Below are 18,125 nucleotides of genomic sequence, written 5' to 3'. Positions count from 1 at the left end.
CAGGTTTCTAAGAATCTGTCTCTCCAACTGGAAAATAGAAGCCAGCGGAAATGCAGAAATGTTTTCTTAACACTAGCAATAAAGGAAGAATTATCTGTGCAAGTGAACATTGCATTCAGATAAAGACGGCTTTTATTGCTGCACATCTTCTTTTACGCACTAGAGATAAATATAGTGTCCTTTAATGAGTTCAGTATGGTCTCGGAACATTGTGTTTATTCATTGTTTCTTAAACTGCAGAAATACAGCTACAGTGTCTGAGTCCTACTGATTTAATTGTGATATTGTGAGGTTGCTGTAGAAGTGCAAGTGCATCTGTTCTTTTCCATTTTTCAATAATGTTTCCAAAGAGGACTATTTCAGAAACATTTAACATACTGTGCTTAAGAGTTACACGGCTGAAACTGTCTGTCCATCCATTTTCTAACCACTTTTTCCGATTCAGGGTCACATGGGATCATGGCACGACAGGATATTCCCTGGACAGGACACCAGTCCATCGCAGGGCAGACACACACACCTAGGGCCAGATTTCCCAGAAGCCAATTATTCTACCAGCATGTCTTTGGACTGTGGAAACCAGAGTACCCTGAGGAAACCCACATGACCACACAAACTTCATGGAGACAGCACCCCAGGTCCATACTTGAACACAGGGCCCCATTACTGGAAGACAGCAATGCTTGCCACTGCACCACCGTGCCACTCTGGCTGAAACTACACAACCACTATAGTTAGGATTAAAAGGAACAAATTAAGTCTAATGTTTTTTACCTAATACCCATAATGTTAACATAACTCTGAAGTATCTGTATTGAATTTGCATAGAAATCATCTTCCGCAGTCTGGGGAATTTGCCAGTTTTTATCAAAGGAGAAGCAGTGAAGAGATGAGAATTCTAACAAAATTGTCTGTAATTTCTTCTAATGTGTAATGATGCTATTATCTAGTCAACAGTAGTAAAGCAAACTTAAAAGCTATTATTAAATGTCAAGGCATCTAACTTAAGAAGTGTCTGCCAGTACAATCTGCACTCTGTGTTATATGACTTGATCCAAGTTTTCCTAAGAAGTGGGCAGTATGTCCACTACACCAGAATCTCCTTTCTCCTAAAACTGTCTCAGCTTCAGCATCTACAGTAACAGGGCTTGGTGTGCTGAGATAGGATTGAGCAAGTACTGTACCTTAACTGGAGCAGTGTCTCTTTTTGTTCTCTTTGTAAAAGGGCTGGGATTTTATTTAGATTGTAAAGGTGGGTTGTAAAGGTGGGTGGTCAGTGTTTGCATGAGAGCTTTAGAGCACTGTTCCATAGCTGAAGGCTGTGGGAGTATTTGAGAATGCTTGAGGACCACTTTCTGCATCAAGCAACAGCCCTTGTCATGTCGCTTTGTGGAAAAGGGCTCTTCATCTTTTCATCTTTACCATTAGAGTGAAATAACCAACCCACTCCCAGCCAGCTGAAGAATGCCCACTTCTGTTTAAAACTCGGGTCTTTGGATGAAGGCTCCTAAATAGCCTTGTGGATATCTTATTTGGACATTGTTTGAATGCTGATTTTGTTTTTCTGCTCAGCCAGCATCACAGGAAATTGAAGCACAGAAGCCTGCGCTTTCAATGGACAAACAGCAAGGGCAAGTACCTTTGCCTTCTGTCATTGTAATACAAATTATGGAGCAGAACTAGAATGATCTGAGTGATGTTTTATGCTTCTTTCTTTTGCTTACTATACAGCAAAAAATACACATTTCTACATCATCCAGAGGTAAAATAATATGATCCAGACAATAAATTACTGAGTTCTGAACTGGCAATGCGTAAAGGTTGGAGCAGATCAATCCTGACTGCTGTTCTTGGGAGTGAGAGTCTGATTTACAGTGCTGTGATCAAAAACTAGCTCCTTGCAATGTTTTTCAGTGTCTTGTTATGTGTCTTCAGCTCACCTACTCAGATCACACTAGGTGTAAATTTGTTTGCATTAATTAATCAGTTTTCATGACCAGCACAGCCAGGTTTGCTTCCTGACCTAATCAGCACCAATTACTCATTTTTCTCAACTATTTCCTTGTATAACGTGTAACTGTCGATCCTTGAGTGCTGTCCAACATGTTTTTTGCTGCCAGTGCTGAATGTTTTCCTCTTGTAAAGTGAGACACATGGATTTCGATATAAGCCTCAGCTCCCACCCGCCTGTTCTGGTAGTGCTGTTTTTCAGTGTCATGCTTGTTAGGAAATGACGATTGCACTCATGTCCTCTTTAGCACCTGAAGAAGCCAAGAACACCCACTGAAGGAAACATGTCCGGATTTGAATTTATTTTTGCCTCAAAGAGATGAGCAATGCCACGCCAATAGTCCATTCCACCTGCTCCTCACAGATCATTTGGGATAAAAAAAGAAAATGTTTGGGATCGAGGTTGACTTTTTTTCTTCATCAGTTTGCCTAGCTAATTGCTCTTGCTTTATGTAATTAGTATTTCATAGGCTTTAATACGCACAGCTTTTGTCAGTTTTATGTGTTGTTATACAAACAATATGTGGGGGTAGAGGGACTGTATTACAGATGTCACAGCTTTACCTAAATATACCCATGTGGGGGTGTACTAAAATATGACAATTTAAGAAATCAGTCTTGAAAGGCTGGAAAAAGAATTCAGTTCTTAAAGCAAAAATAAAGAATTGAATAAAAAGCACAAAAGCAGGTGTCTTTCCTTCTCTGGAAGCAGAAGGAATGTGTAAAGAAACAACAGCTTTCCGGAGTGCTGTTTCAGCACAGCCTTTTGTAAAGGCCATTGTGGCTGTAATACATTTTAAAATGGTTTTCATTGGCTTTCAAGCAATGCTGTTTTGGCAGCCATTCTTCTTGCGAAGAGAGAAACCTTCGTTGTCAAGTGTGCCGTTTTTTGTCATTGCATTTGGTTAGCCTTACCTTGTTTCTTGGAAGAAAAATCAATACAAATTGGAATTCTTTAGGGCTCATGTGCAAAACCTCCTCAAGCAGGCTTGTGACAGCTGAAAGACTGCATCCAGATCATTTCTTTCACATTCTTTTTCAACAGACTGTTATTCTCTTCACTCAGGCACGATAATCTGAACAGGCATTTCTTTGTTTGGGAAACATCTTACGTTTTCTGTATCTTTTCTTTTTTTCTTTTCTAACAGTCATGTGCACCTGTTACCTTCCACAGGGATTCCAGACTATAAAAGGAGATTTAAAAATATAACCAGAATTCATTCTTTCATCTGTTCCTGCCTTGCACAGAAGGGACTATAATTCACCTGTGTTTCCTCTGCAAGTCCACAGTCTGGTTTAGCTGGGAGTAAGGCTCCTGATCTCTGGCTCGGATCCAGCAGAAGAAGGGTGCTGAAGGGACTGGACATTATCCAGGTCTCTCTCAGGCTGGGCAGTGTCAATGTGCTATTAGCCATCTTCAGGATATCAAAGCTAGTGCAGGGAGGATTACTATAGCATAACCTTGCATCAAATTACAATTGCTAATGACTGGTATTAGGGGAAATCTCACACAAGGGAAAATCTTGCAATTCAGGTGATCATTTTTGTTCGATATGGTAATATTAAAAAAAAAAGGGCAGTTTTGGGTAGTACTGTGACGCAGTGGTTAGCATCGCTGCCTTGGATAGCTGGGGCTCTGGGTTGCAGCCTATGGAGTGTACATGTATATTGCATATTCTCCCTGTGTTTGTGTGGGTTTCCTCCAGGTGCTCTGGTTTCTTCCCACAGTCCAAAGACATGTTGGTAGGTTAATTGTCTTCTGGTGTGAGTGTGTTTGTGTCTGTGTGTGTGCCCTAAGAGGACTGACGTCTTGTCCAGGGTGTATCCTGTGTTATAATTATAATAATAATTTAATAATTGCTTACACATCTAGTGCTTTTCTGTACACTCCACTCAAAGCGCTTTACAGGTAATGGGGACTCCCCTCCACCACCACCAGTGTGCAGCCCCACCTGGATGATGCGACAGCAGCCATAGTGCGCCAGTCCGCTCCCCACACACCAGCTATTAGTGGGGAGGAGAACAGAGTGATGAATATTGTGCTCGTTCTTTTCCTGGATAGGTTCCAGCTCCTCCATAGCCCTGTACTGGATAAAGTGGTTAAAAAATTGATGGATGGATACAGTGTTGTTTGCCTGCTTAGTAACATTACCTAGCAGAACAATACCATTCTAGGTATTTTTTAACAGCCCACTGTATTCACAGGGCTAAAAAGGTGAAGTTTATATCCATGTCTTCTTTGGTTTTGTTCTTGTTTTACTTTTGCTTTCTGACCTTCACTGTACTTGTTTTGTATAAAGAGCCACAAAGTTGTATAAATAGGTGGTGGTATTGAGCTTATTGAAGCAAAATTGCTTGCTGTTAGCTTACTTTTTTCCCTGTGCTTTAAAAAAGGGCTGAGTTCCTGAGCTCTGTTGATAAAAAATTCCAAACCTGAAACAGTGAACAGTTAATGTCAGGGTTTAAAATAATCAGACCATTCTTTGACGTGGCCATGACTATGGAAGACCACAAAACTACAAATCTTTCAATACCTCTGGATTTGTTTTTGCGCACAGATTATATTGCAAAGAGAACTTGCAGAATCCTAGATTGTACCAAAGGACTCCCACTCTGTCTTTGGCTGTCCTACTCTTTCAAACAGCAACCTGATAATACGTTCCCTACCAGAAACAAGCTAAACTTTCCCTTGTTTGTATAATCATACTGGAAAATGTCACTTGTTTGGGTTTACTGTTCCAGAACTATCTTAACCACACGCAATAAAAAATGCAAATACAAACAGCAGGTTAATATTTAAATGTGATGGCTATAGTCACAATAATGGAAATGTATTGATTATGCAATGTAAAATGTCAATCTGCTGAACTGAAGCAGGAATGAGACTCAGATTTAAAAGAACATAACCAGTTCTAGGCCATAAACCGTCCTTCCTTTGTAGAAGAGCAAATTAAAGTCATTGAAATGCAAAGTACAATGAAATGGTGCTTAAAACACCCAATTTAACTCCAGTTATGTAGAACATGTACTGTAACTCTGGCAATAAAAGTTCTTTGAAGGGCAAAGGGAGATTCTGAAAGGGGCATTAATCTTAAAGTAATTGTGTGTCTCCTTTAGCATTTTATCATAACTCATTAGGGATGTGGAGCTCTGCAGTAGCACACTGCTGTACTTTTTGATATTACTTTCTATTTAGTACATCAAGATACCAGAAACCTAAGCAGTCCAACACCTTTTAAGAATGGAAATCTGCTAAAATAAATTATTTTATCATGAAAGTAACCTGAGAAGTTTCAAACAAATTGGCACAGATCGACAAAAGCTTTCCTGTCTCAATACCTTTTTATCACCAATTTCACTACAGTGCTGTAGAACATGTGGAATGTGAATTACTTGTTTTATGCATCCTTCTGAAATACACAAAACAAGACAAGATAGCTATTAATTTTCTTTAAGACTTTCCAATATTGTGTACCATAGTGAAAGCTGAGCAGAGTGATGACACCATGGTGAAAGTCAAGTATAGCACAGAGAGGTGGTTAATGTGCACACAAGTGGAAGCCTTTGATAAGAACTGTGAGTGGAGACTATGCAAACTCATGGGTTTTTATCTAGAAAAGACAGTATGTTGATTAAAACAGTGAAGGAGTTGTGGATTTAACGTTTTTTGGTTCTTTGTCTGTTGTCTGTTGGAAAAACTTTGTAAGACAAGGTAGATGAAAATATGCGCTCTGTTAAGAACACTAAAACACTGCAATGATCAATACATAGTGTAAGAAGAGCAAAACTGGGGGAAATTTGGGGAAATACAGTACTGTACATTGTGGTTTACAGAGTTTAAATATGAGCTTTATTTGGGTGTAATTTTGTAATAAATGTTGAGATGCAAGTTGCCTTGAAATATATTTCCGGAGTGTAATATACCAAGTGTGTTTTCTTACAGTATGTATTACTGCTTAAATAAGAAAAAAACACTTTTGACAACACAGTAGCCGAAATACAAATGGAATCATTCTGTGCAGCCAAACACTGGTTTTCTACTAATCGCTTCCTATAGCTTTCAGGTTTTTCCTCAGTCTCAGGTTTTTGGGGGTTGTTGTGTCTTTGTTTTGTGAATTAAAGGGTATCCAGCATAAAGTAACTATAGCAGGTTTGTGGTGTGGCAGGCAGAGAAATAGCTCATATTTAGGGAGCACTCTGGAAGGTATCATTTGGCAAGAGAGACTCGGTGCCTTTCTCTATTTGTTAATTTATTACTCTGGAGGCCATTTCATGTCTCCTCTCAAACACTAACCAAATTATTTCACACAGTTTGAGTGGGCAGATGAGCTGGAGCAATTCTCAATCAGTGTTGCAATATGAAGTGAGGAGATGGCTCACATGGGGCTTGATTTGTTTTGAGGTGTGCCGTGTGTGTTTCCAGAGCCCCTTCATGAATGTTTATGTGAAACAGATACCAACATACATGACTCTCCCTGGCATGTGCTTCAGAAATGAACAAATTAAACTGATTTCATTTAATGAAAAACAATTCAACATTTTAACAGCCTATAATTGTTTTAGTGAGTCTAGTGGGGTAATGTCCATGCTGTGCCCATTGAGGAATACAAAAAGGAGGGTAAATGATACCATTCTTGGTTGAAAGAATATTTCTTGTCAGTTTTGTAACTGAAGTTCATCCCCATCATAGTTAATCAAGTTTTTAGCTCGGTTTATCTAATATCTAATATTTATCTCTGGAAGTAATGAAGGCAAGACAATTAGTCTCAGAGTATTATTGCCCTCATAACTGTGGCTAAAACATTCACTCCATCATTATGAACTTTTAAGTTTAGTCAATTATGGTTTGATTAACTTTCAATGATTTAAAAAAGTACAGTACAGTATGTTAATTTTACTTTCAGTTATTGTTTTGCAGTGGTATATTTCTGAAGGCTCAGGATAAAGTATTATTCTCCTCAATAAGTGAAGGAATGAATGCTTCCAGCACTAACACAAGTTATTTTTGTTCTTTCTTTCTGCAAGGCAACAGATACCATTGCAAACAACTGTCCTCCAGCTTGAAGTGATAAAGACACTTAATCAAAACTGCTGTGTTACAACCAAGAAAACTCATTTAACTAAGTTTTCTTCAGAGCTACTGTGTGAAGTTACCTAGGGAGTTGTTATCCTATACATTTGCAGAGCACATTTGGATTTAATATATTGCACCCAGATGCTAGGCTAAAAACTCAATCAGACAAAGCCTCTAGAGCATTCTGTAAGGGGGTATCTGTAATACTCAGTAGCTTTACATGACCCATTTGACTGCGATGTGCAATACAATAGCAGCCCACAGCACACTGCAAATTGAGAACTTTTTCTGGCAGGAATGAACCTTTAACCTCTCAGTCCACTTCTGCCTGTTGTTTTTCCTGCTTTCTGTTCAGCTGAAAATTGAACTGCTCAGCTTTCAGGAGCTTTGGTTTATAAGGGAGAGAGCTTTCATTTGCATGGCTTGTCAAGGAGTTGAAAGAAAGCGTGATGTCTTTAAAATCCCTCACTGTCTGCATCCCTTTCCTGTCACGTTGTATGCAATTTATTCTTGCTATAATTAATTAATCTCTTCAAACTTAGGGCATATTGTTTTAGGGAAGAAACTCTGAGTTTAACAAGGTAATAAAACAGGGCCGTTAAATTTGTAGTTTACATTAGTTGAAGAAAAACAATTTCATTAGAACTTCCATGCGAGTGGAATGAATAGTGCCCACGCCAAGCCTGCTGTACAACTCATAAGTCTTAAACATATCAGGGCTGAACTCTCATCAATTGAAATGTGTTTTTTTTCACCAAGTAAGGTGCTGTGTTATTGATAAAGCCATTTCTATGCAAAGCTTTTCCCCTTGGCACGCTGCTTCACACTCTGCCATACTGTAAATCAAAGTTAGTGTTTCAGCTCTCTTAAAGTGTACTTTCGGAAGACATGGCCACTCATAAAAGTTTGTGCCAAAGATAAAAAGCAATCTAAAAACTGAAAATATATTTATCTAATGCCCTTTTTTTAAAATTGCCAGTCGTAAGTACTATGAATTCAATGTTTGAATGAGTCTTATGTAGAGCATTGAAGTAATACATTTTGTGAGAGTACATTACAGCTTATGGACAGCCATGATGCTGAAAGTTTATTTAAAATGATTCTGTCTCTCAGGCTAAGCGTATGCATATCAGGATATGCAAGCAGGCTAAGGGAACTTTAGGGAATTTCTTCAATCTAGAATAAAGAAGACTGAGAGTAGATTTGATACATCTATATAATGTACATCTACCATATGTATAAAAAATGGATATAGACAGGGTCAACATGGGGCCTGTTTCAAATTCAGTGATGAAACATGGAGTCTCCATTGGAATCTAAAGTTGAATGTTTAAGGAGAGACAAAAATGTTTCTTTACACAAAGGGGTGTGGGCATCTGGAACAGGCTTCCCTGTTGGGTAATTGAGGGCCGTACTCTTGGGATCCTTCAATAAATAACTGAACAAAATTGTAGATTCACATAGCTACTAACTACTGAACAAATGGTCTCCTCCTGTTTGCAACCTTTCTGTTCTTAACCATCACGGTGATAAACTGTCGACTGATATCACTGCTACAACAGTACTACAACAGTATAACCAAAAAACAGGCAGTAGTGCTGTTGGACCCATTGGTGCAGCTCTTGCTCCTGGACCAGACCTTTAAGACCAGTACTCCAGTGTGGTTGTCAGAGACAAAGGAAAACCTTTACTTGTTCCTTTGTATAATTAAACAATGTTGTTTTAAAACAGACCTCAATCATCAGAGCCATATTTCTGCTGAGATGTTAAATCATGGTTCTGACTACTTCCTATCGCAGTTTTTTAACGGGATGTTAACTTCTGTGTCCTGGCAAATTCCACTAAATATAAATATATTCTGGCTTCCACTGCCATGAAAGACAGCTGTGATTACCATCAATCGAATGAGCGATGTTAAACCTCTCTAAGGACCAGGAGGTCCTGATGAGTGTCACTCCAGTATCCTGGCCTGTACATTCTTTCCTTCCTAAACCTTCCTCTTCATTCGCTTGGTGACTTCTCCATCACACCTGCTGTGTAGTGGGGCAGCAAGGTGTCACTTGGGTGACTCTGAAGTGGTGAACGAAGTTGGTGTCCTCCTAAGAATAATATGAGATCCTTTGGGATTGAAAGTGTTACATAAATGAAATAAATTATTATTACTTACAATGTACTGTAGGTAAATGCCACCGCTGAAAATGCAATACAGTGTGCACTATGATTAGGTGATTGCAACTACATTATAGTACATTCTATACCTCTGTAACTAAGTACAACTTCAGTATAGTTAATTCTCAGTTTAGTTAGACACATAAGTACAGTTCTGAATTATAGGAGCCATTATCATTACTGAATTACACAGTACAAATACAGGTGGAACTATAATTGTTATTGTTGTTAACACCTGTGTGTTAGAATTATATTGCTGGTACTTGTGAATTAGAAATATACTGAGAGGCATTAAAAATGCAACTGAAGAGCGCTGGAGAAAATCACATTGGTTATGTTTTAAATGCCTTTCATTTTGTTTTATAAAAGCTGTGCTCTTTTAATACTTTCATCTAATGATAAAAAAAACATGAATTTTCTAAAAGGCTTACCATACAGCTATCAAGTCGTTTAATTAGTTTATATGTAATATTAACTTTTACAGAATAACTTCCCGCATGTCTTCAGTGTTTGGACAGAATTTTAAAAACAAATTATGACTTTGATTTATCATATCCTGTTAAGACTCATTTTCAGTTCAAGTCACAAAAACACCTTAGCCACTTTGTTTGAATTTGTTGCTGGCAAATGTAATTTATAGATTTATTTCTCCAAATACACCTAACTGATTAATAAAAATAGTTCGAATTATTATTTTCAATGATTACCATTTATTTAATTGATTTGTTGTTGTAAGCTTAAGCAACAGTGAGGTGTGATAGAGAAGACTAACCTGAAAAGATTACGGATAAGCCCTGGCAGAACAAGTCTCTTACACTGCCTGTGGGACATTGGATCCTATTCCCAGAAAAAACTTGGTGCAACTTAAATCCTCAGCAGAACATGAAACTTTTTTTTTTCATTAAAGCTGAAATGAAAACTCTTCAGTATTCCAGGTTTAACATTCTTTTTGCACAAATTGAGAAAATGGGCTTATTCCAGGTCAAAAAATCATTTTAAAGCTGTTGATGGTGTAAAACATCTTACCATTGACTGAACGTTGTGGAGAGATGAAATCATAGCACAGATATTTTTTTTTTCCCCTCAGTGATGTGGACAGGCTGTTTTCATTTAAGCCCAGTAATGCAAAAGATCTTTATTTCAGTCCCATGGGTGGATTTAGCTACAGTATGTAGGTCTTCTGCATATTACAAAGTATTTTGCCTGAGGGGATCTTCCCACTGTAAATGCTGGGAAGTAGCGGTTGAGGACAAGAATGTATTAGCCTTTCCTGTAGACCACTGGCTCATTTCTCCATTGAATGTACCCTTCAGGGGTAATTAGTACACATTTCTCATTTCACATTCCCCTTCCACACCATTTGAAAGAATTAATCGATCTGTCTGTTTGTTCATTAAGCATGCTTTATGAAATGCTCTTGTGACGTCTTTGCTTTGGTTCAGTGCAGGTCATTTTAATTTTATTATCGATTGACATTGGACCACATTTGAATGATCAATTGGTCTAATACCGCCACTCCCATAGAGACACACACACCTCGCAGGCACACAGGACTTTGCACAAGCAGCTCATTCCTCACAGCCTTAGGGGGAATGTGTTTCAGACAAGCATCTCCATTTTGCCTGCACTTATTGCCCTCTTACAATATTTATACTTCAATGCATCTAAACACAGTGCTAACTGCACTGAAATCCTTTGAAAATGACAGTCTGTACTGTTTGACTCTCTGTACATACCAACCACATGCTTGGGCTTGATGTCCTAGGTGAGTATTAATAACAGAAATGCACATCGAATAGTCCAATCAATCATGCCTCCTGCAAGCTAACTTTACGTGCGCATGTATCAAAAAGCAGCAAGTGGACATTTGGCCTTAATGGATTCAGAAGTCCTAATTAGTGTGGCTTGGGCAATCTCAGAGATAATTTGTATAAATTCATTCGTTGTGGACAATGTACATCCTCTAAGGTTTTGCTTGTCTTGTTCTCCTACTGGAGTTTTGCACTATGAGAGCTCCAGTGGTATCTTCGTCTCTTCGCATAAAGGTCAGACTCTTTTGCTTGGGCGGTTAATTTTGTTCCAACCCAATACTGCTTGTTTCCCACTAGGGCCAGTGTAATGTGCAGCAGATGTGACTCATTTACGCACAGCACTTGCTTGCCTTTATCCATTTATTTTTAGTAGTTCAGTGAGCAGAACAAAGTACCTCTACTGGCTAAAACATGTAACCCTTTCATTTTCAGTGCAGACAGGCTACTAGCTACCTAAATTTAGATTTTAAATTTGTATTTTTACTAGGGTAAATTTACGAGGTCTCGCTGAAATGTAAATGGCTACAAAGAATTTTGTCTGGTGTCAAAACCTTCACTGTGATGAACGACAACTGTGATTCCCATCATGCGGAGGAGCACTATCAGGGCTCGTCTCTCCGGGAACCAGGAGGTCCTGACCTGACTGACAGGTTGCTTCAGTGTCCTGGCTGGTAGAATCTTCCTTCCTTAACTTCCCCCCGTTTCTCTCATTTCCAGGGGAGGTTGTGCAATGCAGAATGGGGCTGCCACTGGACGGTGGGAAAAGCGAACAAGGAATTATTTTAATTATTACGTGTCTTACAGGACCCTAATCTCTAAAACGTGCATTGTAGTTTTAACAGAGTAAGCACGAATGTCCTTCACCTTAACTACCCTTCCCCCAGTGAGCAAACCCCCTTGTGACTTGACAGCCACATTCCTATAGATCCCACTGACTGTGACCATAGTCTGTACGTGCAGCCTTTGTGCAGGATCCCTGTGTTTATTACCTGTGCTCAATGTACTGTAACAGGTAAGATGAGAACTGACACTTATACAGTATAGTTTTTTTTATCCCAAAACATGGGACCCACACCATCCACCCCTGAAAGGTGCCCCTGCTCAGGTGATGCACTGCAGCCCCACTGGCACCAGCTGCATGAAGGAGGAACTTAAGAACTCAATTCTATGCATTCAAAAACGAACCCCCTTGTATTTTGTTGTTTAAAAGGCACTGGCCTCTCCAAAAAAACAGATGGATTGCGTGATGCCAGCCGCGTCAGAGAAACGCTCCTGGCAGTCCGCCTCTCTGGCGGATGAGATGTGTCCCGCTTATGTGGCATCAGTGGCATGAGGAGCTTTCTTATGCACTGTGACAATTCTTCACCCGTTCCCACTTAAAAGGGGACACTGCCGTTCTGAAGTGGTTTGCTCTGTGCCCAGTGTCTCCTCCCCTGAAGGATTTTTGATTTGGTACGTCGGGTTGCCATCAGCATCTTGTTTGTTGCCTTCTGTGGCGTACTGTACATGTCAGCTTGAGCTCCTTCTGTGTACCCAAGGATGCTTGAGGCCTCTAAGCACACTATTTCTACAAAGCGACTAGAAGCATGTAAGGTTATATAACATCCATGCATGACTGATGTACTGCTGAAGCTGTTACAGGAAAGAATTTACTTTAGTTCATTCAGTATGAAAGAAATAAGAAATCCAGTTGTCAGCTTTTGACTTTCCACTGAACTTTATAATAAACCCCATCTTTAAGTACCTTACAGTAAGGCCCATCATGCAACCTAACCAGCCCTATTCCTTTGATGTGACTTTGGTATTTCATATTTGCAGGTTTTTCTGTTAGCAGCTCATCTAAAGTGTTTCCGTTAAGTTGTTCACCTAAAGCTGGAAAGCAAGCGACAGATCCAAGTGTAGAAAAAACTTTGATTCCCTCTCCCCGCCCCCAGATACACGCTGTGCAGATTAATACTCTCAGCTCAGCCATGAAGTATTGAGGACTCCTGAAAATTAAATCTATTCAGACAATGTGAGCATGAGATTTAATAACTCATTTGTAAAAAATTTTATTTTAATCTCATTTGTAAAAAAAAAAATGAATTAACCACTATTTTTCTTTTTCAGCCCTCCAAAGATGGAGTTGTCAATTTATGAAGCAGCTCAGCTCACCAGTACAGTATGAACCTCCAACCCGGCCCATGAGAAATGAGGACTGTGCACGTTCTCCTCGTTCAGTGCAGCTGACCAAGCCATTCTCCATTTTACACACTGCTGATGCCAGAGTGTCCTTCACAGCAGCGCACCTGGCAATGCTCAGCAGCACGGCAGTCTGACAATGAGCTGGCACCCCACAAGGCCCAGACTGGTGTGTAGGGTTCACCCTGCTCTCAGAACAAACACCTTTATTGCAGACGTTTATTTGGGATCCAGTTGGGTGCTGGAGCTGGCACTAGCAAAGCAGTGATTAATCGAAGGATTATTACGTAATCTCAGTGCTTCTAAAACATAAGAGCAGAAACAAATATGCTTAAAAGTATAAATTGGTCACAGTGGCATGGAGTGAGATTCATACTAACAAATATCCAAAATGAATGCAAGACTCAGTGATACATCCTGTCATAGATCTTCCTGTGTCTTTGGTTTTATCTAAACAATGCATCTTGCTGTCTGTGCATTTGAGAAGAACTCGTCCACTCCAGATGATAAATTTGAGTTAAACCAGCTGTGACTAAGTGATAATTAAAATGGTCAAATTAAAAAAACACCTCTCATTTCTAGTTCCATCTGCGTCCATACTAATAGCCACTTCGGCTTTGCTGACTCCAGGACAAAACATTCCCAGATTTTTCCTGGAGACTTTAAAAAATGACAAGATGAGCTGTATCGGAGCCATTTTTTTGATCACCCCTCTTCTGCACATAGGGAAATGTTGAAAATTTTATGTGGTGCTTATTTTTCCTCACAAATAATCAATTTACTTTTTGTGCACCCAAAGCAAACCCTTTGCAATTAGGGTGCAATTTCTCAGACCTCAGACGATGAAAAACATTTTATCACGATTATGTAGATGTATTATGATTAGCATTGCATCTGACAGAGAGACAGTCCCACAGTGTGAATGGACAGTGCTTATATTGGCAGAAACCAAATTACCTAAAAAAACAAATTGCATGTTATGTGACGAAATGGTTTATCATAATTCTGTTGTAGTTTAATTAGTATTTTACCACACAATAAAATCAACACTATTCTGGTATGAAGAGGCAGCACTGTTCAGCATGCAAACAAGTCATGACTGAAATGACTAACATAATCGCAGTTCCAGCCTCATGTGGCTTTGACATTCAGTACGGTTCCCAAGTCATTTGTCAGCCGAGCTCTTGCCACATGGGAAACATTAACATTATTTATTACCTGAGCTGTGACTTAACTCCACTTCCTCCCCCACACACACACATCATGTAGACACCATAGTCCAAACGATTAATATCTTAGAACATCTTTTACTTGACTGGTTTTATACCTATAGCATACACTAATTTTAATATCCTGATCAGGACATGCAGTCATGCATACATTATGCTCTGTATGAGATTACAGAAGAATGCTGATTTTCTGAAGTGAATGCCCTTGTCAGGTTGTAACTAGGAGTCGTGTGTTCCACAGAGTCTATCTGGTGTTTTAATAAAAGCATGGTTAACCTCATAACCTAGCAAGAAAATAACCATCTATTAATTACACAAACTCCACATGCAGGTGATGAACATCTCTTCAGATGGTTTCCAAGTAACATCCAGTTATTTAAAAACAGGTTTTTTTTAGAACGGACATTTTGCACCCAATTGATGGGACTGCTGGATTCGAGGGAATGGCAGAATTTTCTGCTTCCCCACTCTTAAATAATATGCCATCGTGAGTCCAACAGGCACTTTGTTGTGCAAAGGATTGTGGGAGTGTAGAAAAAGCTTCCCAGCTACTGTACGTTGTTGAAACTGATACTCTGGCTTCTTTCAAAAAATCGCTTGGATCTACTAACTACTAACAACCACATGGGTTAGACTGGCCTAATGGCCTCTCATTTGTAATCTTTGTCCTGTTCTTATGAAATATGCAACACGCAGCAGAGAAATTATTACTAGAAATGAAAGCAGGATGCATCACTGGTCAGGTCTCTGGATTCATTAACTGGAGGGTTGTGGGTTCAGATCCTGGGTAGCACTTCATGCTGCTGTGTCCTTGAGCGAGTTGCTGCTCTCAGATTGCAGTAGTAAAATATCCATACAGTAGGTGTAAAATAAGTTCCTGTGGATCAAATATTCACCATAATACTTGCATGAGGTTGGCTATTTGCGCTTTAGGCAGATGTGTGAGCTCACGGGTAGATTAAGGGTACATCATAAAAATAAAAAAACTTGATAATCTAAAAGAGGAAGATACCGATGGTTCTGCAACACCCGTACAATAGTTGTATTTTCACTGGCAGGCATTAAGCACTAACAGGGTTTGTTCTCCTGCCCAAGAAGCAGAGCCGAACAGTGAGAAAACAGCAGCCACAACAGGCCCCTCAGAGTTTCCTGGAACAGTGTATCAGGACTCTTCCTAAATGTATTTACAGTACATTCAACTTTTAAAAACACCTCCTGCATTTATGGCTATGACAATAGGCTTCAGAATCTATTAGCCTGGATTGATATGGGAACATTACACAGATATCGTGTTGAATTAATAAACTGACAGGAGATCTGCTGATCTGGTTATTTTTCCTTTGCCTGTGAAACAGAGGAGATGAGAGTATTCATGCCCAATGTGCTATTTTATTTTTCTTTCCGTCATCAATAAATACATGAGTAAGAGAAGCAGAATTGAATTACTTCTCCAAAGAACATTATGGAAAGGTGTTGTTAAATCATTGCAGGTCATCGCAATTTAATTTCCTTCAGCCCTGAGTTTAGTGACACAGATTTGCAAAGCAATGTGAGAATATGACACTTGGCAGTATTTTTTTTTCATAATCTGGCATTTGTTCTGGTTCACAATTTGCCATTTAAAATGTAAAAAAATGCAACCGTATGTAGGATTACTAACCCAGGGGACAGCTGGAAGAGTTGCTGAGGCTTTTAAAGCAACAAGTACAGAGTACCTATTTTTTTTAACTATATCATAACATTTTATTGTACGGCATATGAACGTATCTTATGCACAATTTATCAGACATAAGGAACAAGTATATAAAGTACATGTGAATATTTATATGTTTTCTCAGGGTGTAAGGGCCACAGATGCATTTACAGTATGTCATGAAAATAAACTGCTCATTTCAGAGTGCGTATTTCCATGCATTGAAAAAAGGCCCTGATGGATTCTTTAAGCACATAGATAAAACCAACCAGGGTTGCGCAGGCTGACACTGGAAGTCCAGATATTTGGTAGATTGCAGACTGAAAATGGGCACATCTTATAGATTGAAAAGGGGTACCAATGACCTTCTGTCATGCTTGACAGTGCCCTTCTCCCATAATGACACCCTGCATCCTCTGTTCACAACACCTCTCTATGGCACCACAGACAGGTACAGTATGATGTTCTTGCTTTGTTTCGTCTTCTCTGCTGAAAGGCATGCTTTGTTATAAAAGGTCAGGGAAGAGGAGGGGAGAATCAAAAAATCTCTTGGCAAGAAGCTGTTAAAGTTTTTTTTTCACTGTTTCGTCTCAACTGAACAATGCAGTATACAGAATTATGTTTCCCTCTCAATCCTATAGTTTTGCCACTTGAATAGACCTGGAACATCTCCTTTTGTCTTCCTGATGCAGGAAAGGGCAAGTTATCTCTGGTCTTCATCACCAAACTGAGCTAATTATTTGTCCAAGACAGAAAATCACTTCATTTGTTTGTTTTAGGCAGCTGCTAATTGAAATGTTACAGCAAAAAGGGCACGATTGTGTCCTTGGAGGACTTCTCTGCGGCTGCCTCACTGACTACTTTGTGATTCTTGGTTGACACTAGAGGGCAGCACAGTGGTGCAGCAGGTAGCATTGATGCCCTGCAGCACTAGGGCCCTGGGTTCAATCCATGAGGTGCTAACTGGGTGAAGCTCCAGTGTTCATGTGGGTTTCCTCTCACAGTCCAAAGACATGCTGGTAGGTCAATTGGCTTCTGGGAAAACTGGCCCTGGTATTGGCGTGTGTGTGCTTGTGTCAGTGTGTGTGCTTGATGGACTGGCGTCCCATCCAGGGTGTGTCCTGCCTTGTGCCTGTTGCTTGCTGGGATAGCCTCTGGCTTCCCTGCAACCCTGAACTGCATGAAACAGTTCGAAACTTTTGTATTGCACAGAAAAATGATGCAAACACTCCACACAAGATAAAAAGTTTACAATATGTCTCCACCTCATGGCAATGACAAGGAAGAGCTCATTAAGGTGTGTGTATGTCATAGCTCTGTGCGCTTTAAATTGTACTCTAGGAAACACTGATTTTTTTGTAACTTTTTCACTAATGCATATTTTTAAAGAAAAAAACTGTTTCAGACAACGAATAGGACCGAGATGTCATAGATGACATGTCTGCATACTGTAGTTTAAGGTGATGATCAAATCTCAGTCAGCACACCATACAGACCACCGAGTTTCTGCTGAATCCAATACTGCTGTTAAAAAGGTAATAGAAATTACTGAATAAAACTGGAATGCATTAGTAGTGATATATAGGTTTCAGTATAAGTGTTCAATCACTGCAATTCCTTTTCGACAAAAAAAAATTCCTTTGTGTCAAACTCAGTTCCTGCAGGCCTAGAGAATTCCGGGTTTTCCTCCACCTGAGCCCTTTCTCCAAGGCTAGTTCAGTTTAATATGTCAGCAGTCCAGATTTTTGGCATTATTTAGATTTTATCAGGTAACATCAACAGCTCAGACTCCTGTAGCTATACTGATTGGTATATTAGCATGATGGCAAGGCCTCGTGTGGTGGTATAAGGCTGTACACGTAACATGGTTATCTCCTACTTCAAGACAATGTCTCTATTAACATCCTTAGTTTCCTCTTGGCAGTTTTAAGGAGGAGTATCGAGTTTTCTGCAAGCAC

General features: G+C 39.5%; 1 protein-coding gene across 1 annotated transcript in view; it reads left to right on the top strand.

The window, feature by feature from the left end:
• s100pbp (S100P binding protein) overlaps window positions 1–13,056 on the top strand; it is a 109,410-nt gene extending 96,354 nt beyond the window's left edge. The window contains exon 6 of the mRNA XM_088931547.1: window positions 12,999–13,056. The gene's annotated coding sequence lies outside the window, so the exon portion shown is untranslated. The remainder of the gene's footprint in view (window positions 1–12,998) is intronic.
• The last annotated feature ends 5,069 nt before the right edge of the window (window positions 13,057–18,125 follow it).

This window comes from Atractosteus spatula, chromosome 14, assembly GCF_055471065.1.
Source record: "Atractosteus spatula isolate fAtrSpa1 chromosome 14, fAtrSpa1.hap1, whole genome shotgun sequence".
Taxonomy (NCBI): domain Eukaryota; kingdom Metazoa; phylum Chordata; class Actinopteri; order Semionotiformes; family Lepisosteidae; genus Atractosteus; species Atractosteus spatula.
Note: the sequence above shows the minus strand (reverse complement) of the source record. Positions and strands in the feature narration are given on the sequence as shown.